We start from the raw sequence: 27,213 nt of genomic DNA, 5'->3' as shown, positions 1-27,213 counted from the left end.
AATTTGTTGTTTGGGTCATCAGCTCGTACGCTCGTTTGATGCAGTCCTCCATGCCACCCTGTCCTGTGCTAACCTTATCATTTCTACGTAAGTACCACATCTACTCTAATCTGCTTGTCATATTCATACCTTGATCACCCGTCCCGTTCTTACTTTTTACACTTCCCTCAAAAACCGACTGAACAAGTCCTGGGTGTCTTAAGATGTGTCCTGTCATTCTGTCTGTTCTGGTCAAATTTAGCCAAATCGTCCTCTACTCACGAATTCGATTGATTAAACATAAGGAAATACGCACTCGTCGACTGAGAAGCTCAACAAGGTTCCTTAGCTGAGTGGTCAGCGTAGTGATCTTTGATTCAAAGATCCCTGGGTTCGATTATCGGTCCAGGCCGGGAATTTTAAGCATGTATGGTTAATTCCTTTGAGTCGGAGACTGTGTGTCTTTGTTCTTATTACTATACATGTCTTTACCTGCGCACCACTCATCACACTACCAACCATTGCAGAAACACGCGACGGTGAATCCATCCCTCCATATGGATTTTTAGTTAAGAAGAGCATCCAGTCGTAAAATGGGCTTGGAACACATATAACGGGCTGGGTAGCTCAGGTGATACAGCGCTGGCCTTCTGAGCTTAAGTTGGCAGGTTCGATCCCGTTTCAGTTCTGTGGTATTTGAAGGTGCTGAAATACGTCAGGCTTCGTGTCGGTAGATTTACTGGCATGTTAAAGAATTTCTGCGGGTCAACATTCCGGCACCTTCGCGTCTCCAAAAACTGTGAAAGTAGTGGTACGTAAGATTAATGTCCGCCTCTGTGGTGCAGTGGTTAGTGTGATTAGCTGCCATCCTCGGAGGCCCGGGTTCCAATTCCGGCTCTGCCATGAAATTTGAAAAGTGGTACGAGGGATGGAGCGTGGGGAGGTCACCTGAGTAGACAAGAGATCGATTCCCACCTCAGCCATTCTAAAAGTGTGTCTCATGCTCCAGGACACTGCTCTTGAAGCGGTAGAGGTGGTATCCCTGGCTGAGTTCGAGGGAAAAACCTACCCTGGATAATGAAAGAAAGAAAGAAAGAAAGAAAGAAAGAAAGAAAGAAAGAAAGAAAGAAAGAAAGAAAGACAGACAACTAATAACATAATAATGATAATAATAATACCGAGCTTGATAGTTGCAGGCGCTTAAGTGCGGCCGGTATCCAGTATTCGGGAGATAGTGGATTTGAACCCCACTGTAGGCAGCCCTGTATATGGTTTTCCGTGGTTTCCCATTCTCACACCAGGAAAATGGTGGAGCTGTACCTTAATTAAGGGCACGGATTCTTCCTTCCCATTTCGAGGCATTTCCTGTCACATCGTCACCACAATAGCTACATGTGTCGATGCGACGTAAGGCAACTTATAAAAAAAAGTAATAAAAATAGCTGGGCTGAGTGGCTCAGGCGGTTAATGCGCTGGATTTCTGACCCGAACTTGGCAGGTGGTAGTATTTGAATGTGCTCAGATACGTTAATCCCATGACAGTAGATTTACTGGCAGTAAAAACCTCCCACGGGAAAAAAATCCTACACCTCTGCGTTTTCGAAAGCCTTAAAAGTAGTTCGTGTGACGTAAAAACATAATAATAATAATAATAATAATAATAATAATAATAATAATAATAATAATAATAATAATAATAATAATAATAATAATAATAATAATAGCTTAACAAGGTTTACGGTACGAAATCTAACGCTTGGTGAATCACTACGGGCTCCAATTGCTTATAGAAATTTGACATAGATGTTTTCATGAAGGATATTTGCGAAGAATCAGTAACCAACAGTCTAGTAATTCATAATGCCACCTGCGATGATTTTGCAAGTTAAGCGAATTCAATTTAAAATGCATCAAGAAACAAAACAATAAAATAATCTTCTGAATTGAAACTCTGAAAGGAGGAAAATTATTTCTTGACATATTAAAAGCTATTTTTAACATGACATCTACATGCAATCGCGACAAGCTAATATCTCAAAAATCTTCAAGCAGAAATGGAGTAGAGAGGGGAGTGGGGGGAAGTCCTGATGCTGTGTCCAGGGCCCCCTACCCCTCTAACGACTCGCGTCATCTGGTATCGGCCAAATGCGCGTGACAGAACTACTTTGTTTTTTTATTCTTTCTTTCTTTCGTTCTTACTGTTTCCTTCCTCATTCTTCCTTTCGTGTGGACTTGTGTACGTTGCTACGCGGGGGTTGTTTTTTTCCTGTTTTCGGAAAGCTAGCCTACAGAAAACACACACACATACACACAAAGTATGGCGATTTAAATGAGTTTTCCTGTTCAGGGAGATTGAGGAAGGAGAAACAGGGGGAGGTGGTCCCCCTCAAGACATGATTTGTGGTCCTGTGGAGGCTTACACAAGACGGTGGCAGTAACAGCAGGAAGGCGCTGTGTTTTCTGTGGGTTTGGATATTGGCCATTATGCTGTCGTCTAACTGGACTCGAGATGAAGGAATTTTGCTCTCTCTCTCTCTCTATCTGTGTTTCCTCGGCGTCCCTTCTGCTCGGACTACATTAATCACAGTTAATATTTGAAATGCCAACTACACGAGTGTCTTGAGGGTGAGTGAATTCAACCCTAACACAACCCCCTACCTCTTCCTGTCTTCTTACATGAATTGGACACAAGGCAGGCGTGGTGAGGACAATATGAAACGGACCAACACCCTGCCTTCTCTTCCCATTTCTTAGCCAAGAGCACGAGTTTAAAGTCAACAGCTTCGCAGTTATCACACACAATGGAATTGTGCAATATTACTTTCATAAAATCTTTGAGTAAATTTCATCCAGACGTTTGTAAACAGTGGACAAACAACCATGATGTGTCCTATATGAATTATTGAAAATTTCCAGTCTTTCCACGATCCGTGAGGTAACAAGTATGATGGACCTCTGATATATGTAGGCGAGGTGATGTTTCGATATGACTTAAATCTCGCCAACTCATAGGCCTATATCAAGCCTTCTAATTTCTGATATGGAATTGAGGGAGAAAAAGGAGACGCTCGCATTAAGAGAGAAATTTGTTATTACTTGTCGGACTGAGGTGAAATCACGTTATAATACGTAATACACACAAGAAAATGTATTACATACACATATCCCGTAGGTCAGTGAGAATGTACAAAGGCTAAGTGTGCAAACCGTATCATGTTCGAGACGAGACGAGACGAGACAAGACAAGACAAGACAAGACAAGATAGGGTTAGGTTAGGTTAGGTTGATGACGATATCTCTCTCCATTTCAACTGATTTTCATTACGGCGGGAACTTATCATAGAAACAAGATTAAAAAAAAAACTCTTCCCCTGTTAGGGCCGGTATTATAATAGAGGTTTAAACTGTTGGTTCAGTTTAAATTTCGGTTTATCTGTTAGTCGTGTATTATAAAACTTAATCTTACGTTTAACTAGAGATTAACGTTACTGCCACTCATCTACCGTTTAAACTGACGTTTAAGAATACATAACCTTACAAAATGGCAAAACCAATGTATCCCGAAGATATTTTTGAGGTGTTTAAAGAAATACTAAGCGATGACGAAGAAATGGTTCAAATTATTGAACGACCACGGGCACCACGGGTTTTTCGAGCAAGGGCACGTCACTCTCATATATGGAATGAAAAATAGTTTTTATATAGGCTTAGGCTTTCAAAACAGACTGTCATAACCCTATTTCAGCAAATCCGTGCTAGAATAAAACATGCAACGAAAAGGTAAGAATGTAAATATGACTTTTTGAACTGCTTGAATGTTAAAAGTGTAAATTTTAGAAAATAAAGTAACTTCCTTCTATTTCAGAAATCATGCTGTAAAACTTCTCAGTCAGCTACTAATAGCATTACAGTTTTATGCCTCCCGTAGTATGTTTATTACAATGGGAGATTTCGGAGGAATTCATAAGGTCACTGTTTCACGGACTATTTAATATTTCTGTAACTTACTAATTGCACAAGCAATTATATTTCCTTACAAGTAAAATTAGGACAACGTTTATTGCTTTTAACCGCCATTTTACCTACAAGAAGTAAACAAAACATTATCGACAGTCATCTTTTCTCGCAGGTCACTGCTACCAAGATCGTATATTTCCTTCTTTACCTCAGTTTAACTTAGGCTGGCCATTATAAGACTCAACATCGGTTTAAACTCAAGTTACAGTTTAACTCAATCTTCAGTTTAAACCCTTATTATAATACCGGCCCTTTATATTGCAACTCTTGTCATACGAGGGTAATCCAAAAAATAAGGTCTCCTATGTTTTTATAAATACAGAACTCCGTTCGTTTGGCTGTTGGTCACAATATTGAGAAGAGCGTTTCCTGCGCTCGCATATAAACATGCGCACGCCGCGCTGAGGCACTCAGTAGTGCTGGGGACGGAGCGGAGCGGAGCAGTTGTTGTGACGTCATCACCCGGTAGTACCGAGTGAATGTCCTGACGCGGGACGTTTAAACACGTTATAGGTATGGCACTGCGAAGGTATTGCATCCCCCTATTAATACCCTTCTCTCACAACGTAACAACTGTAAATAACTGCATATATATTCACTATAATTGTTATATACGTAACTGCTAGGGAGTAGGAGGTAGTATGTGGAATAAATGTTAGTAACTCGTATAGTTAACTCATTCGAATAGTGAAACAAAGTATGGCGCATACCTACCGAAAGGGTTTGTATACAAGGGGATTGGAAGTTAACAGAAAAGTAATGTATTAACAATTATTTCGTAAGTTCATGTGATACGGTACACTGTTAATGAGAAGAATAACCTAAATATAAAGAATCTTGTAAGAATATAATGAAAAACACTGACATAATTTCATCTATAGGATGACAAAAGTAATTACGTAAATGAACGTTGACTGGAATGTCCTTCTTTGCAAATGTGATTACAAAACATATCTGACAACATACTACTACACGTCCCAATGCCAAACAGCTATCAGTAGAATGCTTCTATAAATACAGTTATTATATTATATTATATTATACCCGTCGCGTATGTGCGGCCACAAAATTTGAATTTTGCGTGTTTCCTATTATCAGTGATGTCAAAAAACTGCCAGGCATCCGACGGTTTTCGTGGCATTTGTGGAACAACGTTCTGTAAACATTTCTTTAAATTCCTTTAAATGTTCTAAAAATATAACTACTAAGTTATCTACGAATATGTTTAAATATCACACTAACACCACAAATAGAATCTAACAGACTTTACATTATCTACAAAACATAACAAGCGTAGAAAATATATACGTTCATTCGAAACACACAGATTGAATACAGGTACTTTCGTATGTGTGTTGTGCGCTACGCTGTGCTCAGGTCCTCCGCGAGTACTCGCAGTTGTAAGCGGAGGGGATCGGTGGTGCGCTCTACCGTTACAATCGGATTACTCATCGGTATTACTCGCTCCGTCCCCACCTCTAACACTCAGTCTTGGATTGGCAGCCGTTGAGAGTGGAGCTCCCGTTAGATGTTACCAAGGATCATATAAGAGAAATAGATCCGTCACTCCTGTGTAATAAAGTTGGCTGAGAAAACAGGTCATGGAAGCTACAGTGGCCACTTTCTCTTTGCCAACATAAGGAAATAAATCCCACGATAGTACCTCGTAGTAAGCACGATGATGATAATTGTTACTTTGTTAAAATTTTAATTGTGATATACTATAGATAATGATTGTATTTCGGTAGGAAAGTTGTATCTAAAGCTTCTCTCGTGTCTTTTACTTGAAAAGTAAATTGCAATTACCGTATTTGTATGTTGGCAATACTGTTATAACGCTAGCTTGTATCGTTGTTTCACCGTTCGCATTTTAATGTAAATTTACATCTATTAAGTGATACATTCAACATTGATTACTGAAAATGTTAATGCAATTCATATAAAACCCCAAAACGCCCATACTTGCCTAAATCACGATCTCATATAACCTCATTCTTTCGTTCGTTCGTTGAACACTACAGTGGCCTTTTATGTATGGGAATGGAAAACACGAGAAGGAAAGGATGAAGGTAAAACACAGCATAATGCACACAGTTTATATTTTGAATTTATTTATTCTAAACGGCAGGTAAGAAGCACAATCACACAGACGTTTACTCGCAACAGCTAGGTAGTTCAATGTGAAGTATGTTCATGATCATAATACTATTTCTTCACACTAAGAACGCGCATAATTATAATTTCACACCATACTCTCAAAAAACTGGATCAAAAAATCTCGTTCAATGCGAAAGAATCTCAACAAATTTTCATCTAACAAACACTATTACATACCGTACGACCAAGGTCCCTTCGCGCGCAACGATAACGGTGTTGTGTTTTGAATTTGCTGTACCACGCAACTGAATGTGTAATGCCAACTTCTGCCTTCTAAATTAACCCTCTGAAAGAGAATTTTAGTTTTCATTAGTTGGCAGAGATCGATTGGCCCATCTCAGAACTGCTTCGGACGCTCCCTATGAAGTGTCACCCCCCTGGATGTTACCACCAAGTGCATGGATGTCAAAAATGTTCGTAAGTGGTGGAGAGAGTTTGCAGCCGGCCGGACTGAAATTCACGACGAACAAAGCAGCGGGGCACCGTCCATTTCCGCTGAGACAGTCGTGAAGGTTGAGCATATCGTGCGTGAAGATCGGCGGATCACCTTGGATGATCTCTGCACTTTGGTTACTGAGATTTCCCGAAGCGCCTCACACAGAATTTTAACGGAAAAGTTGAAATACCGCAGGATGGGTGCCAGCACCGACCACGCGGTGAAAGTGAGGTTCACGACTTCTTGAACAGTATGGCGGCGAGCTGGTATGATATGGGAATACAAAAACTGTCACAGCGTCTACAAAGATGCATCGACCGAAATGATAGTTATGTATAAAAAAAGCTGAATGTTCAGGCTGTAAAATCATGTAAACAATTGTAGAAATAAACAGATCTATGCATTTAAAAAATAGGAGACATTATTTTTGGGATTACCTTCGCAACTTCCGTATCACTACGAGTGACCCCTTCTGAATTGATCTTTGTAAAGGAGGTAACGCCGATTTCCTTTTCGGAGGATTTCTCACAGATTTAGACATCGTAACTGAATTCTATACAGGGTGAAGCGAAATTTGCGCACTCGGGCGTCGCAGCGCAGCTCCTCACATGCCAGCAATAAAAAAAATGTCTCTCACAAAAGTTCGTCCTTCGCGTATATACGGCAGAAAAAGGACGTTGAAGACTGGCAATCTGGTAAGACTGTAACCACATGTAGGGTAACTACCTCTGTCAGCACGTATCAGCCGTGCTGTACAGTTGATGCAGTGGATAGAGTTTTGGGTTAGCATGCAGGAGGTCGAGGGGCGATCCTGGGTTGAAGCGTATGTTTTTTATTTCGTAAATGTAGTCCAGGTGGTATGGTATCTGGCATCTTAATCGTCAACAGCGATTGCAGCGGGTCCTCTAGAAACATATTACGATCCTAGAAATGGACGACCGGGCGAGTTGGCCGTGCGCGTAGAGGCGCGCTGCTGTGAGCTTGCATCCGGGAAATAGTAGGTTCGAATCCCACTATCGGCAGCCCTGAAGATGGTTTTCCGTGGTTTCCCATTTTCACACCAGGCAAATGCTGGGGCTGTATCTTAATTAAGGCCATGGCCGATTCCTTCCAACTCCTAGGCCTTTCCTATCCCATCGTCGCCATAAGACCTATCTGTGTCGGTGCGACGTAAAGCCCCTAGCAAAAAAAAAATGGACGAACAATCGTTTTCATTGGTCAGCTTTGAAAGACGCCCTTTCCACGTCGTGGGCGTGAATTTATTCGCACCACTTCATTTACTAGGTTCGAAACCTGTTTTCTTTGTATCCTCCTCCAATGGTCTCATAGATTAGTACCAACTATTATTCTTGCCTCGTTCAGGTCCATTACATTTCGTTAGGGCTTACGTTACCAGTAGGCCTAGCAAAGTATTTGTTGTGTTCAGCGTTACAAAATGTTGTAAATGTAGGATACATGTGACGTAAGGTACGGTGTCTTACTGTATTACAGTATGTAACGTCCAATGGAAATTAGCAAATAAAAAATGCGCCACAACCCAGGATCGTACCCTCGACCTCTTGCATGCCAACCCAAAACTCTATCCAGTGCACCAGCTGTACAGCGCAGATGAGATTTGCTGACAGAGGTACTTACCGTACATGTGGTTACAGTGTTGCCAGACTGACACTCTTCAATGTCCTTTTTCTGCCTGATATACTCGCAGGACGAACTTTTGTGAGAGTTATTTTTTTATTGCTTCATGTGAGGAGTCGCGCTGCGACGCCCGAGTGCGCGAATTTCGCTTCACCCTATATACAAATGTAGATATCTGTGTAGTTTCATAATCAAGAGGGTGACTTCTTGCTTAACCTAGTCAACCCAATATGTTTCCGGCACACAAGCCGAGCTTTCCTAAATTGATATAATAATAATAATAATAATAATAATAATAATAATAATAATAATAATAATAATAATAATAATAATAATAATAATAATAATAATAATGTTTTATGTCTCACCAACTACTTTCACGGTTTCTAAAGACGCCGATTTTCCGGAATTTCGTCCCGCACGATTTCTTTAATGTGCCGTTAAACATACCTACACGAGGCTGGCCTATTTGAGCACGTTCAAATACCACCAGACTGAGCGAAGATCGAACTTTCCTACTTGGAATCGGAAGTCCTGCGCTCTTCTGTCTGAGCTACTAAGCCCGGCCATTAGTTTGTCTTTTATGATTATTTATCTCATGACCCTCCTGGTCTATACCAGCAACTTCAACCAATTAACAGCTGTCTATCGCCAAAATTTTATCGTTTCGTTTCATCACTTTCACTTTCATCACACCCACGTGCACTTGTTTTACGTAAATCTATCGAAAAAATACACCGAAACATTCTTCAATAATACATTTGACCACTGAGTGCACGATCAGTAGGACGTACAGAACCAGTCAAATGTTAAGACTACATTGGGGTATAAGGTTATCACGAAATGTAATCTAGAACCTATATTAGGCACCTTTAACATAAATAATTTAATTTTTAGTTATTTAATAAATATTCAAAATATTCTACAACTCGAGCTCCGATTTCTGAAGCTCCCGTTATATTACTAGAAATAAAACTCATCACTTCACTAATCATTATTCGAAGATTGTGTTAACTCCTCCTGACAGTCGTAATGATTCCCCGCAAACCCCTCATGTGAGGGTCTACTTGTTTTTAAGCTATTTCATGACGATTGGGCAAGTTACTACTAAACTTGAACAATAATCATGCTGTCTGTACTGCGGGACAGCATCAACACAATCGATAAGGGGTGTCATGACCAAGAACGAAGGAGAACGCAGCAACCTGCTACGCAGCTGGTGTATACTACACGGCATGTAAGCGAATACGCTAAGGAAACAACTTGACGCTTTCCTCCCTATTAATACTGAAGGTAGTGTCCGGCTCCGTGGCTAAATGATTAGCGTGCCGGCCTTTGGTCACAGAGGTTCCGGGTTAGATTCCCGGCAGAGTCGGGAATTTTAACCATCTTTGGTTAATTCCGCTGACATGGGGGCTGGGTGTATGTGTTGTCTTTATTACCATTTCATCCTCATCATGACGCGCAGGTTGCCTACGGGAGTTAAATCAAAAAGACCTGCACCTGGCGAACCGAACGTGTACTCGGACACTCCCGGCACTAAAAGCCATAGGTACGCCTTTTCATTTCATTTACTGAATGTAGTGATTTTTTATTTTCTAATTGTTAGGTTCGATTCAGTGTTGCTAGCCATACAGTTTAGGGACCCTACTTGCCGATACCACGTCTTACAGTTAGCATTCATTTCGCATGTTGGCGCTGTGTAGTCATGTATTGTTGTGACTTGTGAGATTATACGTATTGCCACTGCTGTATTGTAAAAATCACTAATGTTACATTCCCGATTATAAGTAAATATTTTTTCTATTTATCTGTAGGATTGTAAATCTATTTGGATAATATCATGTAAGTAGAATTGCAACATGTTCGAATAATGCGCCTAATAAAGTCGTTGGTGTGCAATGACGAACGCAGCATTCTTATTAATATTATTTCGTCCCAATTCTTATATATAGGGTGAAGCGAAATTCGCGCACTCGGGCGTCGCAGTACGACTCCTCACATGCCAGCAGTAAAAAAATATCTCTCACAAAAGTTCGTCCTGCGAGTATATCCGGCAGAAAAAGGACGTTGAAGAGAGGCAGTCTGGCAACACTGTAACCACATGTAGAGTAACTACCTCTGTCAGCACGTATTTGTCGTTCGGTACAGTTGGTGCAGAGGATAAAGTTTTGGGGTAGCATACGGGAGGTCAAGGGTTCGATCCTGGGTTGAGGCGTATGTTTTTTATGTCATAAATGTAGTACAGATTGTATGGTACCTGGCATGTTAATCGTCAACAGCGAATAAATTAACGGTCACGGCGTGGAAAGGGCGTGTTTCAAAGCTGACCATTGAAAACGGTTGTTCGTCCATTTCTAAGATCGTGGTATCTAAGTGCAAATGGTTTCTAAAGGACCCGCTGCAATCGCTCTTGACGATTAAGATGCCAGATACCATACCACCTGGACTACATTTACAAAATAAAAAGCATACGCCTCAACCCAGGATCGACCCCTCGACATCCTGCATGCTAATCCAAAACTCTATCCACTGCACCAACTGTACAGTACGGCCGATACGTGCTGACAGAGGTAGTTACACTACATGTGGTTACAGTGTTGCCAGATTGCCTCTCTTCAACGTCCTTTTTCAGCCGGATATACTCGCAGGACGAACTTTTGTGAGAGATATATTTTTATTGCTGGCAAGTGAGGAGTCGCGCTGCGACGCCCGAGTGCGCGAATTTCGATTCGCCCTGTATACCAGAAATACTTTCGGACAAGAAATGTGCACGAATGATGTCCCTAAACACTTTTTTCATCTATCCTTTATGGGAATCTGTCGTTCAGTAACACCGAAACCAGGCCTGGATCTTCATGCTGTTTGGTGTAATTCAGAGAAAAAGTCGTTCCTAGAAACTTTAGGTGCTCAGGAGAGTGGCTTTCTGTAGTTCAACGTGCGGGTGATGATGCAGGTTTAATTCGGCCAGAGAGCCGTGCAAACTTTCCGGAATAACAACAATACATAGTATCACTATTGGAACTGTGATGACTGATTCTGGTTTCCACAGGGGTTATATTTCTATTGTCAGTTCTGTGTATGTTGATATCTCTGTGGCTGTTTTTGTTTGTAGTTTGGAGGAAGTTGGACAAGCCATATCTGTAAGGGATGCGGATCTTTTTGATTGATCGATTAGAACGACATCTGGTCTTTTGTTGCTGAAGGTGACATCTCGGTCCCATGGAAATTATTATTATTATTATTATTATTATTATTATTATTATTATTATTATTATTATTATTATTATTATTATTATAGATCAACTAATTTCAATTTCTGAGTTTTCTTCAAAATACTACAATCAAATGATTACTTGAAGACTTCATTGTCTTCAGCAAGTGAGCTGGCTGTGAGGTCATCATCACTGGTATTCACTCAATGGCGAGTATCTCTTCGGAGTGCATCAATGTGGCTGGATATAGGTCAGTAGGTGACTCAAGAAACCAGTTCTATAACTACAAGGTTTGCGGCATTGTTGGCACTTTATACGTCTTATTCCTGTAGGACCTTGTCATGTATTTTGAGATTTTGTTATTCTTTTCCAAATCCCTCTTCTCGGACACGATCGTTCGTCTCTATTCATCTACAGGTCGTGCAAGAGTGTTTTCCTTGCTTCCCTATTTTCACACCACGCAAATGCTGCATCTTCATTAAGGCCACGGTAACTTCTTTCCCATTTCTTGCCCTTTCCTATCCTGTTATCGCCATAATAACTGTCTTCATCGGTGCGACCTGTTTTTTCTAACTATTTGCTTTACGTCGCACCGACACAGATAGGTATTATGGCGACGGTGGGATAGGAAAGGCCAAGGAATGGGAAGGAAGTAGCCGTGGCTTTAATTAAGGTACAGCCATAGCATTTGCCTGGTGTGAAAATGGGAAGCCACGAAAAACCATCTCAGGGCTGCTGACAGCGGGATTCGAACTCACAATCTCCCGGATGCAAGTTCACAGTTGTGCACCCCTAACCGCATGGCCAACTCGCCCGGTTCGGTGTGACGTAAAAAAATGGTGTATTTTCTTATTGCCCATGCGGTTAGAGGCGTGCGGCTGTGAGTTAGCATCCGGGAGATAGCGGGTACGAAGCCCACTGTCGGCAGCCCTGAAGATGATTTTCCGTGGTTTCCCATTTTCACACCAGGAAAATGCTGGGGCTGTACGTTAATTAAGGCCACGGCCGCTTCCTTCCCACTCCTAGCCCTTCCGTGTCCCATCGTCGCCATAAGACCTATCTGAGTCGCTGCGACGTAAAGCCACTAGCAAAAAATATTAGACATACTGTATTTTGTTGTGAACTCATGAGGATCGCTTTTCTGTCTTTCTGTCATGATTCATTTTTTTGTCTATAGAAAAGGAATTGTTTCTTTTCCTGTTTTTCCTTCCTTAGTTGATGGCCAGCGGCGTACAGCACAATGGATGGGACCCAAGTTCCGCAACAGCTCTTGTTACGTAGTGAGTGACGTAATGAGTGAGGGAAGAGAGTAATAGTAATGTTGTGTGTCAGCCCAACAGGGTCACAATTAATTCAACCCCAATAGGATGTTGGTTTCGCCGAGTGTAACCCACTAAAGTTCCTGTAGGGCTATGTCGTAATTTGGGTTGTGTTGTGTGAGATTATGTGAGACGCATCGTGACTGGCAGAATAATAATAATAATAATAATAATAATAATAATAATAATAATAATAATAATAATAATAATAATAATAATAATAATAATAATAATAATAATAATTCAGTTCAAATTTTAAGCCATTCGAAAGAATGAATAACAACAGACTTACTCATCGAGTACACAAATTTTTGCAAATCAAACGTACGAGAACAAAATGGCATGAGCAAGTACAGAAAGACTTCACTGAATTAGGATCGGAAAATCTGCAGGATAGAAAAATGTAACCAGAAAAATTGTTCACACAAGGGCATTTGAGGAAGATGAGAAAAAACCAACACGAAGTACTTGGTCGAAGGAACAGAAATCACAAAAATCGATTTAAATGAAGAACTATTGGACAAGGAGGAAATCTCAACAATGTTGATTAGGCCTACGCGTGGTGCTAAGGGATCCATTTACGTAGAATAATAATAATAATAATAATAATAATAATAATAATAATAATGCCGCCTCTGTGGTGTAGTGGTTAGCGTGATTAGCTGCCACCCCCCGGAGGTCCGGGTTCGATTCCCGGCTCTGCCACGAAATTTGAAAAGTGGTACGAGGGCTGGAACGGGGTCCACTCAGCCTCGGGAGGTCAACTGAGTAGAGGTGGGTTCGATTCCCACCTCAGCCATCCTCGAAGTGGTTTTCCGTGGTTTCCCACTTCACCTCCAGGCGAATGCCGGGATGGTACCTAACTTATGGCCACGGCCGCTTCCTTCCTTCATCCTTGCCTATCCCTTCCAATCTCCCCATCCCCCTACAAGGCCCCTCTTCACCATAGCAGGTGAGGCCGCCTGGGGCGAGGTACTGGTCATACTCCCCAGTTGTATCCCCGACCAAGAGTCTGAAGCTCCAGGACACTGCCCTTGAGGCGGTAGAGGTGGGATCCCTCGCTGAGTCCGAGGGAATAGTCGAACCTGGAGGGTAAACAGATAATAATAATAATAATAATAATAATAATAATAATAATAATAATAATAATAATAATAATAATAATAATAATTTGAATGAAGAGGTTTGGGAAGCTCTGTTACATTCCAAACCTAGCACTACCCCAAAATCAACAACAATTGGTTGGTAGAAATAAACGAAGATCTACAAAAAAATTGGTATTACTAAAGAAACAATTCAAGATAGAACACGGATTAGAAGCCTAGTAGGCTAAGTGAGCAAGCATAAATTCGTTGAGAAATCTCAAATAAAATTCACCTGTTTACTTAACGTGCGCCTCCGTGGCTCAGGCGGCAGCTCACCGGCCTCTCACCACTGGGTTCCGTGGTTCAAATACCGGTCACTCCATGCGACATGTGTGTAGGATAAAGTTGAGGTGGAAGAGGTTTTTCTCCAGGTACTCTGATTTTCCGTGTCATCTTTCATTCGAACAACACTCTGCAATATCATTTCATTTTATTTGTCAGTCGTTAATCATTGGCCCAGAGGAGTGCAACAGGCTTCGGCAGCTAGAAGGGGTCTTCATTCATTCCATCCCTGACCGGGTCGAATTACTGGAAGCAGGCTGTGGATTTCATTTCATTTAAATGGTTTTGTCGAGTTTTCCTCTTAAATACGTGAACAGCTTGTATGAATGTTACAGTGAATGAGAGCAAATATGATGTAGAGCTATTGTTTGGTAATGTAGATAGAGAATATTATTCATTAAAAATAACTATACCGCCTCTGTGGTGTAGTGGTTAGCGTGATTAGCTGCCACCCCCGGAGGTCCGGGTTCGATTCCCGGCTCTGCCACGAAAATTTGAAAAGTGGTACGAGGGCTGGAACGGGGTCCACTCAGCCTCGGGAGGTCAACTGAGTAGAGGTGGGTTCGATTCCCACCTCAGCCATCCTCGAAGTGGTTTTCCGTGGTTTCCCACTTCTCCTCCAGGCGAATGCCGGGATGGTACCTAACTTAAGGCCACGGCCGCTTCCTTCCCTCTTCCTTGCCTATCCCATCCGATCTTCCCCATCCCTCCACAAGGCCCCTGTTCAGCATAGCAGGTGAGGCCGCCTGGGCGAGGTACTGGTCATTCTCCCCAGTTGTATCCCCCGACCAAGAGTCTGAAGCTCCAGGACACTGCCCTTGAGGCGGTAGAGGTGGGATCCCTCGCTGAGTCCGAGGGAAAAACCGAACCTGGAGGGTAAACAGATGGTGATGATGAAAAATAACTATTATAATACTATTTCACTTCATTAATTTAAGTAGTTTCTAGAAACTGTAAACAGTGATGTCATTAAAATGATTAAGTGTAAGAGAAGACCGTGGGCCCTAAATTCGCCACGTTCAGAGGCATAAAATAAATAAATCAATAAAATATTTTACACCCAAGTCAAAGGACGGATTATTCTCCGTTAAAGGCATGTTTTTGCTGAACTGTTTGTCTGTTTATTTGAACAAACGTTTGATAGACTAGCGGAATGCCAGTCTAACTGTACAAGATGTTTGTTTCAAGCTGTTTGATCCAGTGCTGTACTAGCTGAACTTGATGGGAGGTAGAGGTTTCTCTAAGACGGAGCGAGAGAGACGGAGTTATGTACAAGGAGACTGTAATTCTGTGCTGGTCAAACAAAGACAGAATCTATCTGTTCTGGTTGGTCAGAGAGTTTTGGTTCCTGCAAGACCAGACAAGGATAGTCTACGGTGGATTATGTGGGAGTAACAAGGATGGACTCAAGTGTAGTAAACTTCCTCTTCCCCTCTCTATCACTTTGTCCGAAGACGCTGCTGGGTACACGGACAAGACGTTTGGTGGGTTGGGGGGCGGAGGGTGGAGAGCAAAGCTACCCACTCTGTCCCTCAAACAGACAGCCCAGGCTACTTCTAATGAAGTCCATCAGAGTTCTCCATCTCTGTCTTCTCGATCTCTCATTCTCAATATTCAACATGGCTTCCCGACAGACGCTGTTTTCCCTTCCTCCCTCCTTACCCCCATGGCGACCAGACCAGACCACCCCCTTCTGCTAGCGTAGCACATAACATATATATACACACACAGCCAAAGTCCACCCCAAGCGCATTTTATTGACATTTTCGATTGGCCGACGGGAGTCACAGGGTTGTATGTATATGGATGTGTTTAGAGCGGAGGTTGAGGGAGGGAGGGGAGGTTAGTAGTAGTGGTGGAAACAACCCCCGCAGCATGATTAATTGATGTCTACTTTTTTCTTTCTTCAAATCTCCCTACTTCGCTGCATATGATAACACCACATGCACATATATTGCACTTGTTTTCTTGGTGAATCATATTCGCATTCTGAGACGCCTGCGTCTGCTTTCTATCGAACATATGAGTCGTCCAATTTCATTCTCCACCCTTGTATGACATTCATTAGACTACTCCATTGGAAGGCATCTGGAACAGTAGGACTTCCAGACGTGGACTTTTCCCAAGGAGAATTGCAACCTTGAGAATATAAAGTCGAACTAAGTGGCTCGGATTGTAGAGCACTAGTTTTCTGAGCCCAGTGTCGTGGGTTTCATCCCATCTCAGTCCAAAGATATTTGAAAATGCTCAAATTAATCAATCACCACTGATCTACATTTAGGGTTTTCACCCAGGTGGAAGATCGCCTATCAATTGTTTACCTAAACTTTTATTAAATAATTTTGTTAAATAAGTTAGAAATTTAAAAATTAAAGCAATTAAAATAACACATAATTTTCGCCAATAACTTTGGGGAGAAGAAACAAAGGCGTTGAAATTAATTGCTTGGCATTTGCAGACGTTTTTTGATATACTTTCGGAGAGCCTGACAGATACAACAACAATATAAAACAGGCAAAATTTATTACAAACAGAATAAAAAGGGAATGAATGAGGGAATGAATGAAGCCCCATCTAGCGGCGAAGAAAGGAAGTGTGCCAGCTGCCGAAGCCTGTCGCACTCCTCTGGGGCAAAGATTAATGAATGACAGATGAAATGAAGTGTTGCTGGAATTAAATATGAGAGGGAAAACCGGAGTACCCGGAGATAAACCTGTACCGCTTCCGCTTTGTCCAGCACAAATCTCACATGGAGTGACCGGGATTTGAACCACGGTACCCAGATGTGAGAGGCCGGCGCGCAGCCGCCTGAGCCACGGAGGCTCTACTGGTCGAATAGAGAAAGTGAAAAAAAATCAAATACGTAGGAGAAATAATTCAGGAAAATTATTTTAGAAAAATGTGCTGAAGAAGAAAAGTTTCACAAGATGAAAAGAGAGTATGGGATCACTAAGAATTTTTACAACAAAAATGCTTACCTAAAAATCTTTAAATGAGGCACTACAATACAGTGGTGAAACTATAGTTTTGAACTATAGGTAAAGTGGAAGTAGTAGAAAGGAGAATCGTGAGAAAAATCTTAGGTCCAATGAAATCGACAGAACATTGGAAAATAAGTAATAAGGAAACATACCTGTACATAGAAAATATAACAGAAACAATAAGAAAAATGAGATTGCTATTTTTTGGACATGTCTTTAGAATGGATGATAAGTGTTTTGGTAATATAGCCATCCCTTTACAGTTTCTACTCAGTTAATTTTTAACCGGTAGGGTTTTCAATCTACCGAAACTAATTTTGAGCAATAAAAAGTAAAAAGATTAAAGAACTTATAAGTTAAAAAAATAACAGATTGACAAAACAGATATTCGGTACCTTTGAGAGAAAAGGTCAACAAGGAGCTGGATACGAGCATTCAAGAAGGATTTAGAAAAATAAAATAAGAGACGAGGGAAGTATTGAAAGTGAAATAAAAAAATAGGTGTTTACCGAGCGAGTTGGCCGTGCGGTCTATGTGCGCAGCTGTGATCTTACATTCGGGAGATAGTGGGACTGGCGGCAGCCTCGAGGGTGGTTTTCCGTCGTTTCCAATTTTTACAGTACGCAAATGCTTGGGTTGTACCTTAATTAAGGCTACGGTTGCTTCCTTCCCACTCCAATCCTTTCCTATCCCATCGTCGTCATAAGATCTATCTGTTTCTGTGCGGCGTAAAGACAATTGTAAGAAAGGTTTTAACAATGGAAGGATTCCTTGTTTTTTTTTGCTAGGGGCTTTACGTCGCACCAACACAGATAAGTCTTATGGCGACGGTGGGATAGGAAAGGCCTGAATTAAGGTACAGCCCCAGCATTTGCCTGGTGTGAAAATGGGAAACCACGGAAAACCATTTTCAGGGCTGTCGATAGTGGGATTCGAACCTACTATCTCCCGGATGCAAGCTCACAGCCGCGCGCCTCTACGCGCACGGCCAACTCGCCCGGTAAGGAAGGATTCCAAGGAAGAATGAAAGGCAAACCCGGTCCAAAGTGCTCTGAGTAGAGAAGAATAATGATGAAGGAATACTGGAAAGATCGGAGGAGGAAACGACGAGGAAGAAATAATTCAAACTGACATGTCGCCCCTAGCTGGCCTCGTCGTGAAGAATGAGGATAAGAATAAAAAATAATTGGAAATGTTACATTTTGAGAGATCATATTTCAAAATTTGGAAAATATGCCTTATTTTCTGAAACCCTTCATTTCCATAGGGTCTGCCTGGCCGAGGCGGTAAAGGCGTGCTCGGTTCATCCGAAAGGACGTGGGTTCAAATCCCCGTCAGGAAGTCGTAAAATTAAAGAAAACGAGATTTCCACTTCCGGAGGTGCATATGGCCCTGAGGTTCACTCAGCCTACGCCAAAAATGAGTACCAGGTTAATTCCTGGGGGCAAAAGCGACCGGGCGTAGAGCTAACCACTCTACCCCATCACGTGCCGAGGTTACCAATGGTGGAAGCCTTTACCTTCCACTCCTCCAAGGGCCTTAGCTTTGCTTTGCTTCATTTCCACGCATAAGGTGTTTACAGCACACCTCACCTCACCTGGAACAGTTTCAATTAAGTTCGCCATTTCTTCAATGATATTCTTTCAATCATCTGTTGCCATTTCTTGATGGATGCAGTACTTTGCATCTGTCTCTTGGCGCAGGCCAGAGCAAAGTGTAACTTCCAGTGAAGTCTCAATCTCATCCATGGCTGTGACAATATGGAAGCTGCTGGGGTATGGTTGGAGCTGAGTAATGACATTCACTGCGTCTGTGTGTTATAAATGTTGCAGCTCATTGGGCTGGTCGTGGTGTAATAGGACTTTCCGTCCCAGTAAGGAAAGCAATGGCAAACTATCTCACGCCTCACCCTGCCTGGTATGCCCCATTTTGGCACTTTTCACTATAGCCGAATGGCCTTTACTGAGGATCCAACCAACCTTCGGGATGATGACCTGACAGACCCGACCTACATTTCTAAAAACCAAACCCGTGTGCCATAGCGCAGCAGGCGCGAAGAGCAATGCCTTACAAGCGACCGCTAATCAGCCTAGCCCTGCAGATTGCGTGGTCAGCATGACGAATCCTCTCGGTCGTCGGCTTTCTAGACCGTGGCCGCTATCTCACCGTCAGGTAGCACCTCAATTGTCATCACGTAAGCCGAGCTGACCTGGAACCAGCGCTCAGGTCCAGGCAAAAATACTTGACCTGGCCGGGAATCCAACCCGGGTCCTCCGGGTAAAATGCAGGAACGCTACCTTCATTTATAGATGTGAGAATATTATAATAACACAGTTTTGTTATCAAAAGTGTATCGTACCAAAATAAAGGGGTAAAGTTTAGCTCCATGGCTAAATGGTTAGCGTGCTGGCCTTTTGGTCACAGGGGTCACGGGTTCAATTCCCAGCAGGGTCAGGAATTTTAAGCATCATTGGTTAATTTCGCTGGTACGGGGGCTGGGTGTATGTGTTGTCTTCATCATCATTTCATCCTCATCACTACGCGCAGGTGGCCTACGAGAGTCAAGTCAAAAGACCTGCACCTGGCGAGCCGAACTTGTCCTCGGGCACTCCCGGCACTAAAAGCCATACACCTTTTCATTTCAATGGGGTAAAGTGGTTAACACCATGAATTTATAGATTTAAATAGAAAAAATCAATCAATCAATCAATCAATCAATCAATCAATCAATCAATCAATCAATCAATCAATCAATCAATCAATCAATCAATCAATCAATCAATCAATCAATCAATCATAACCTTCGCAGCCTCGGTTTTTGCAATTGGATTTACGTCGCACCGACGCAGATAGGTTTTATCGCGACGAATGGATAGGGAAGGGGTAGGAGTGGCAATGAAGAGACCGTGCCTTTAATTAAGGTACAGCCCCAGCATTTGCCTTGTGTGAGAACGGGGAAACCGCGGAAAACTGTCTTCAGGACTGCTAACAGCGGAGTTCGAACCCACTATCTCCCGAATGCAAGCTCAGAGCTGCGACACCCTAACCACACGGGATTATTATTATTATTATTATTATTATTATTATTATTATTATTATTATTGATGATGTGTGGACTCCGGAGAGGCCTGGTGCTGGTCATTCTATTTGTCGCCCATGGTTAACCTCCGAGTCTGGGTGTGTGTTGGTGATAATAATGAATTAGCGAGGGGCTGAAACAGGATGTCAACACATGGCCTACTTCTGTCGAATGATGCCAAGGAGTCTACTTAAGGCTTAAGGTCTCCATTTGACGGACGAATCACCATCAACAGCGTCATATGTCCTCACTCCATATGAACACCGTGTAGTGGTTTGCAATTGAATCCAGTCTTTTTGGCACACAGTCTAGTGATTAGAAATTATATACCACCACCTTTTCCACCCTGCCGGCCAACATTCTGATGGTAAAGATTGTTTCCTCCTCCAGCGGGATTCGAACCGGCTAACCACGGTGTCATCAGGCGATGAAGACTTGACACTTTGACGATCATGACCACTAGAAGGGTTATTATTATTATTATTATTATTATTATTATTATTATTATTATTATTATTATTATTATTATTATTGATGGGGTGAGTGGCTCAGACGGTTGAGGCGCTGGCCTTCTGATCCCAACTCGGCAGGTTCGATCCTGGCTCAATCCGGTGGTATTTGAAGGTGCTCAAGTAAGTTACATCAGCCTCATGTCGGTAGATTTACTGGCGCGTAAAGGAACTTTTGTGGGACTAAATTCCGGTACTCAGCATCTCCAAAGACCGTAAAAGTAGTTAGTGGAACGTAGAGCAAAGAACATTATTAACATTATTACTCTTATTATTTATTATTAACCGGGCGAGTTGGCCGTGCGTTTAGGGGCGTGCAGCTATAAGCTTGCATTCGGGAGACAGATGGTTTTCAGTAGTTTCCCATTTTCACATCAGGCAAATGCCGGAGCTGTACTTTAATTAAGGTCACGACCCTTTCCTGTTACAACTTCGCCATAAGACTTGTCTATGTCGGTGCGACGTAAAGCGGATTGTATAAAACGTTATTATTATTATTATTATTATTATTATTATTATTATTATTATTATTATTATTTTATTTTCATTTATGCTATTCTGAAAAAGGTCTGAGCTCTGATATGTGGAAAAATATTATCCCTAAAAGGTATAATATTCCCGGAAATTGTCTTCTTCTCCACCTCTTCTTCCTCGCCAAAAATCAAATCCGAGACCTGTTGAACCGATCCTTCAGCCAAGGAGTGAGGAATCCCCAGGAACGGTATAAAATTAAAAATTAGTGTTTCAGTGTTTAATGTATTAAATATAACTTATTTATATTAAAATTGCCGGCCCCGTGGTGTAGGGGTAGCGTGCCTGCCTCTTATCCGGAGGCCCCGGTTCTATTCTCGGCCAGGTCAGGGATTTTTACCTGGACCTAAGGGCTGGTTCGAGGTCCACTCAGCCTACGTGATTAGAATTGAGGAGTTATTTGACGGTGAGATAGCGGCCCCGCTTTAGAAAGCCAAGAATAGCGGCCGAGAGGATCCGTCGTGCTGACAACACGACACCTCGTAATCTGCAGGCCTTCGGGCTGAGCAGCGGTCGCTTGGCAGGCCAAGACCCTTCCAGGGCTGTAGTGCCATGGGGTTGGGTTGGGTTTGGTTTGGTTTATATTAAAAGTACTAGAAAAGTCACAACCCAACTGGGCGCAAAGGCCCTTTAATGGTACAGACTCCCACTACCCATAACCTCAGGTAGGCAGCCCTTACATTTTTCTCCTCCGTACCATAAAATCCTGAAATAGTTCTAGAAAATGATCTCGTGCAAGTCAAAAAGTATAGCAGCCATTTCTCTAACACACTCGATAATTTCGTACTACGTTGAACAAAGAGATTTTATATCACCGACGCTGGCATGCTCATAAGAGAATACATTACAACGTGGTGAAGCTTCTGGCTTTGATAGCACAATACAATTGTTAAATTTCTGAGTGCGGTTAAGATAACATATTCATGGTTATTTAAGTCCGCCACGGATATTATAAATTCTATGATCGTGACTCAGAACTGACCGCCATTTTATTTATCAGACTTCTATTGTCCGGTTGTAGTAAGAGCGTTGTGAACGGGACGCCCATTGGTCTCGTATGCAAAGTAATCATTGAAGGCTATGACGCACTGACGCTGATACGCAGTTGACGAGGCTCGCCTTGACGATAAACATTATAACTACCGCCACGGAAATTAAGGAACATCTAGAATGAAATAGAATGACGTTGTACGAGTGAATATTAATGGGTCAATTGCTGTTATCAGGGATTTTATACAGATGTGTGAGAACGGAAACCACTGGAGATGAGTAATGCAGTTCTGATTTCTGTGCGAGACAACAGCCGGGTTTATATACTATAGATGTATGTGTTGATTAAGAACTGCATAGCATAGAAAGACGGGTTTAGTTCATCTGGAAACACGCGGATTTACATTTCCCATCAACAGTCTGTTATCAAGACTGCTTCTTCCAGATAGACACATGGCTCTACAATATTCCTGGCCAGGCGGAAAGGGAGACTTTCTGGTAATATTAAACTTTTCATAGATAAATGTCAATAATAATAATAATAATAATAATAATAATAATAATAATAATAATAATAATAATAATAATAATAATATAGATAATGGCGTGTGGCCTCCGAAGAGGCCTGGTGCAGGTCTTTCGATTTTACGCCATATGGGCGACCTGCCCGTTTATGAGGATGGGGCCCTACCTATGAGGAATTTTAATAATGAAGACGGCACACGTGCCGTATCTCCAAGCCGTCGGAATTAACCAGCCAAGGTTAAAATCCCCGATCCGGCCTTGAATCGAATCCGTGACTCCCTGGACCAAAAGGCAGCACGTTAACCATTTAGCCATAGGGCCGGAAATATAATAATAATAATAATAATAATAATAATAATAATAATAATAATAATAATAATAATAATAATTCGTGTGGCTATTTCTAGCCGAGTGCAGCCCTTGTATGGCAGACCCTCCGATGAGGGTGGGTGGCATCTACCATGTGTAGGTAACTGCGTGTTATTGTAGTGGAGGATAGTGTTATGTGTGGTATGTGAGTTGCAGGGATATTGGGGACAGCACAAACACCCAGCCCCGGGCACTGGAATTAACCGATGAAGGTTAAAATCCCTGACCCGGCCGGGAATCGAACCCGGGACCCTCTGAACGAAAGTCCAGTACGCTGACCATTCAGCCAGCGAGTCGGACATAATAATAATAATAATAATAATAATAATAATAATAATAATAATAATAATAATAATAATAATTAATAATAATAGCCTGTCTTGTGGGCATGATCGTTAAAGTGACAGGTATTAATAGTCTTACGCCGTGGTTGACCAGTTCGAATCCCGTTGGTGCCAAAAACCTCTTCGCAGTGTTCATATGAATTCTAAAAGTCGGAAGAAATTTTTCTTTCTTTCTTAATCTGGTTACCCTCCAGGGTTGGTTTTTCCCTCGGACTTAGTGAGGGATCCCACCTCTATCGCCTCAAAGGCAGTGTCCTGGAGAGTGAGACTTTGGGTTGGAGGATAAGACTGGGAAGGAGGACCAGTATCTCGCCCAGGTGGCCTCACCTGTTATGCTTAACAGGAGCTTTGTTGGGAATCGGAAGGGATAGAAAAGGAAGAGGGAAGAAGCGGTCGTGGCCTTAAGTTAGGTACCATCCCGACATTTGTCTGGAGGAGAAATAGGGGAAACCACGTAAAACCTCTTAGAGGATGGCTGAGGTGTGAGTCGGAAGCCACCCCTCTACTCAGTTGTTCTCCCAAGGTTGAGTGGCCCCTTCCAGACCTCGTACCACTTTTCAAATTTCTTGGCAGAGCCGGGAATTGAACCCGGACCTCTACACGACAGACGCGGACGGCGGAAGAAATTCCATGTCGTACGATGTCGGAATATAGAACAGAGAGGCCAACATCGTAAGAACATAGACTTTTCTTCCACCGTTCAGAATTCCTACTCCCTTTGCCAAGTTTGGACTACGATCAGTGGTATGTCGTGAAATTTCATATAACACAGAGGTCTCACGTTGTGGTTTACTTACAGAAACGGGTAATAGGCCTACAGGTCTATGTAAAGTACACATACACACATATATATACACTTGTGAGTATAACACGTTAAATAACAGTATGTATGCCTGGGCACACCCGAGCAACACTTTGACTGAATGGTCGGCGTGAAGGCATTCTGTTCAGAGGGTCCCGGGTCGAAACGTTTGAGATAGTGAAGGTGAAATCGGCCGTAACACCACGACGGGAAAGAGTCGAGAAAAGTCACGTGGTGCTTGAAATGGGGGCGCGAGTCTAAGAATTGATCGACAGTAGTACGCTAATGTACGCAGTGTTACCTGCACTGTCATGAACTTGTTGACTGCAGTACGTAAGTGTACACTGTTGCCTACATCGTAGGCATCATTCCACGAGCTTACTTACGGTAGAACATTTTGATTCTTATTTCATTAGAAATAAAATCTTCCTTTCACTTTTTTATTGGATATAATACGTGCACTGAGTACAGACATATCAGAATAGCTTTAGCTTGACATAGACCGCATGATGTTTCTGTCAGAAGAGCTACATAAAAGTAGAGGCAAGTTGGTAAATAACCCTGCAATTTATGCAACCTTTCCAATACAATTATTGCACCATGATGTCTAGTCCAAGAAAAATCTACTGTTCCAGCCCTTCAGGTAAGGAACTCATTGTAGAAAACATCCTAGGGATATGAGTTAGGAATTTTAGATGGGTAAAATATAATAAATTATGAGAATATATTCTTTATTTTATCGTAAAAATTACAATCCTTTTCTTAATCATCGGGTCGATTAGATCGGCATTTTGCCTTTCCTACCGCTACGATCGCTAATGTGATGCAATGCAGAGTTTCACTTAAGCCCCTATAAATACATTCGGTGTGGACATTCTTCAAAAAATAAAAAAATAAAAGCACCTCAGGGCTTTGGACCAAGGAACACATTACATGAAGTATTATGTAAATAAGTTGATTTGGCTAGGATTTGAATAAAAAAGAAGACGAGTAAGAAACACACAATTTTAGGCCGTTTTCCGGAACTGCATTTAGGCTGGACGTGATTTTCTAAATTTGCTTCTTTTTTGGTTTCATAGAGCTCACAGATTGAAACCTTTCCGGGCCCTTCAACTTTCGGCACAATTGAGGAAATTGCTTAATTTGACCGTTTTCATAGTACGGCGACCCCTCCGTACTTTGTCTGCTAAGAATTGTTTTTGACGTTAAAACGTACGTAATTCATGTTTAAACGTGTCTTCCCTAGTGTAGTGCTCCCTCGCCTTTCAGCTTCACTACCTGTCTCATTCCGCCGCCCGCTGGCGGTACGGTAACTCTCTTTCTGTTGGTCTTGCCAACTTGTTGTTTACCTCGTATCATATGATGCTGTTTACTTTTTCATTAGACTTTCCCCAACTTCTTCTGCTTCTCCATCATTTTTCTAGACTTTTCCCTGATTGCCTTGGGCGACGGCAGTCAAGTATTCCATTAGATGGCCTTCCTGCTGCTTGACACGACACCCAAGTGCTTTCCGGTCATGGGACATCGAGGGAAAATAATTTTTAAAAATAAAGCTCTCCTTGTCCTTGCTTAACGCGAGCTCAAGGCTACCAGTCACTTCCATGATGAATTGAGGGTAGTAATAATAATTTCGTGTGGCTATTGCTAGCCGAGTGCAGCCCTTGTAAGGCAGACCCTCCGATGAGGGTGGGCGGCATCTGCCATGTGTAGGTAACTGCGTGTTATTGTGGTGGAGGATAGTGATATGTGTTGTGTGTGAGTTGCAGGGATGTTGGGGACAGCACAAACACCCAGCCCCCAGGCCACTGGAATTAACCAATGAAGGTTTAAATCTCCGACCCGGCCGGGAATCGAACCCGGTACCCTCTGAACCGAAGGCCAGTACGCTGACCATTCAGCCAACGAGTCGGACATTGAGGGTAGTGCAATATTTGTATAAACGACGGACTTCCAGAGCTATGCTGGAAATTCATTAGATGAAATTATAATACAGTAGCTATACCACGAGAGAGAATTAGAACTGAAAAATTAGTATGAAAGTTAGGGTTCCTTTAAGAAATAGCAGAAATGGACGAGGAAGAGAAGGAATTATTGAAGATGAAGGAGGATTATTTATATGATTAGCATACAACAGACTAAAGGACAGTAAGAGGAGGGGATTTTCTGGAAGGAGACAAATGGAGATCAGGAGGAGACAGCTTTCTTCGATGGCACATAGGCTTCGTCATAGGAATGTATTGATGGAAATTTTGGAGGGTAAAATACCAGGAAAATGCCCTCGTGGAAGACCAAGAAAGACATTAATGATGCCATTTCTTGTGAACACTGGATGCAGGAGCTATGCAGACGCAAAACGTACTGCATAGGATCGACCCAGTAGGAGAAGACTCATCACAGGGGCGAGCCAGTCATTAGAGAAGAGATAAGAAGCTGCTGTTTCTGTACAGACAGACAGACAGACAGACAGACAGACGGACAGACGGACAGACAGACGGACAGACAGACGGACAGACAGACGGACGGACGGACGGACAGACGGACAGACAGACGGACAGACAGACGGACAGACAGACGGACAGACAGACAGACAGACAGACAGACAGACAGACAGACAGACAGACTTACTTACTTACTTACTTACTTACTTACTTACAGGGAAGAGAGAAAGATAGGGAGAAATGGGAGACATAAAACACAGATAGGTCTTATGGTGATGATGGGACAGGAAAGAGCTAGGATTGGGAAGGAAAAGGCCGTGGCCTTAATTAAGGTACAGATCTAGTATTTTCCTGGTATGTAATTGGGAAAGCACGTAAACATAATTTCTGGGCTGCCGACAGTGGGGTTCGAACCCACTATCTCCCGAGTAGGCCTACTGGATACTGGCCGCAATTAAGC

This window comes from Anabrus simplex, chromosome 11, assembly GCF_040414725.1.
Source record: "Anabrus simplex isolate iqAnaSimp1 chromosome 11, ASM4041472v1, whole genome shotgun sequence".
Taxonomy (NCBI): Eukaryota; Metazoa; Arthropoda; class Insecta; order Orthoptera; family Tettigoniidae; genus Anabrus; species Anabrus simplex.
The sequence above is the reverse complement of the archived record's forward strand: the minus strand, read 5'-3'. Positions refer to the sequence as shown.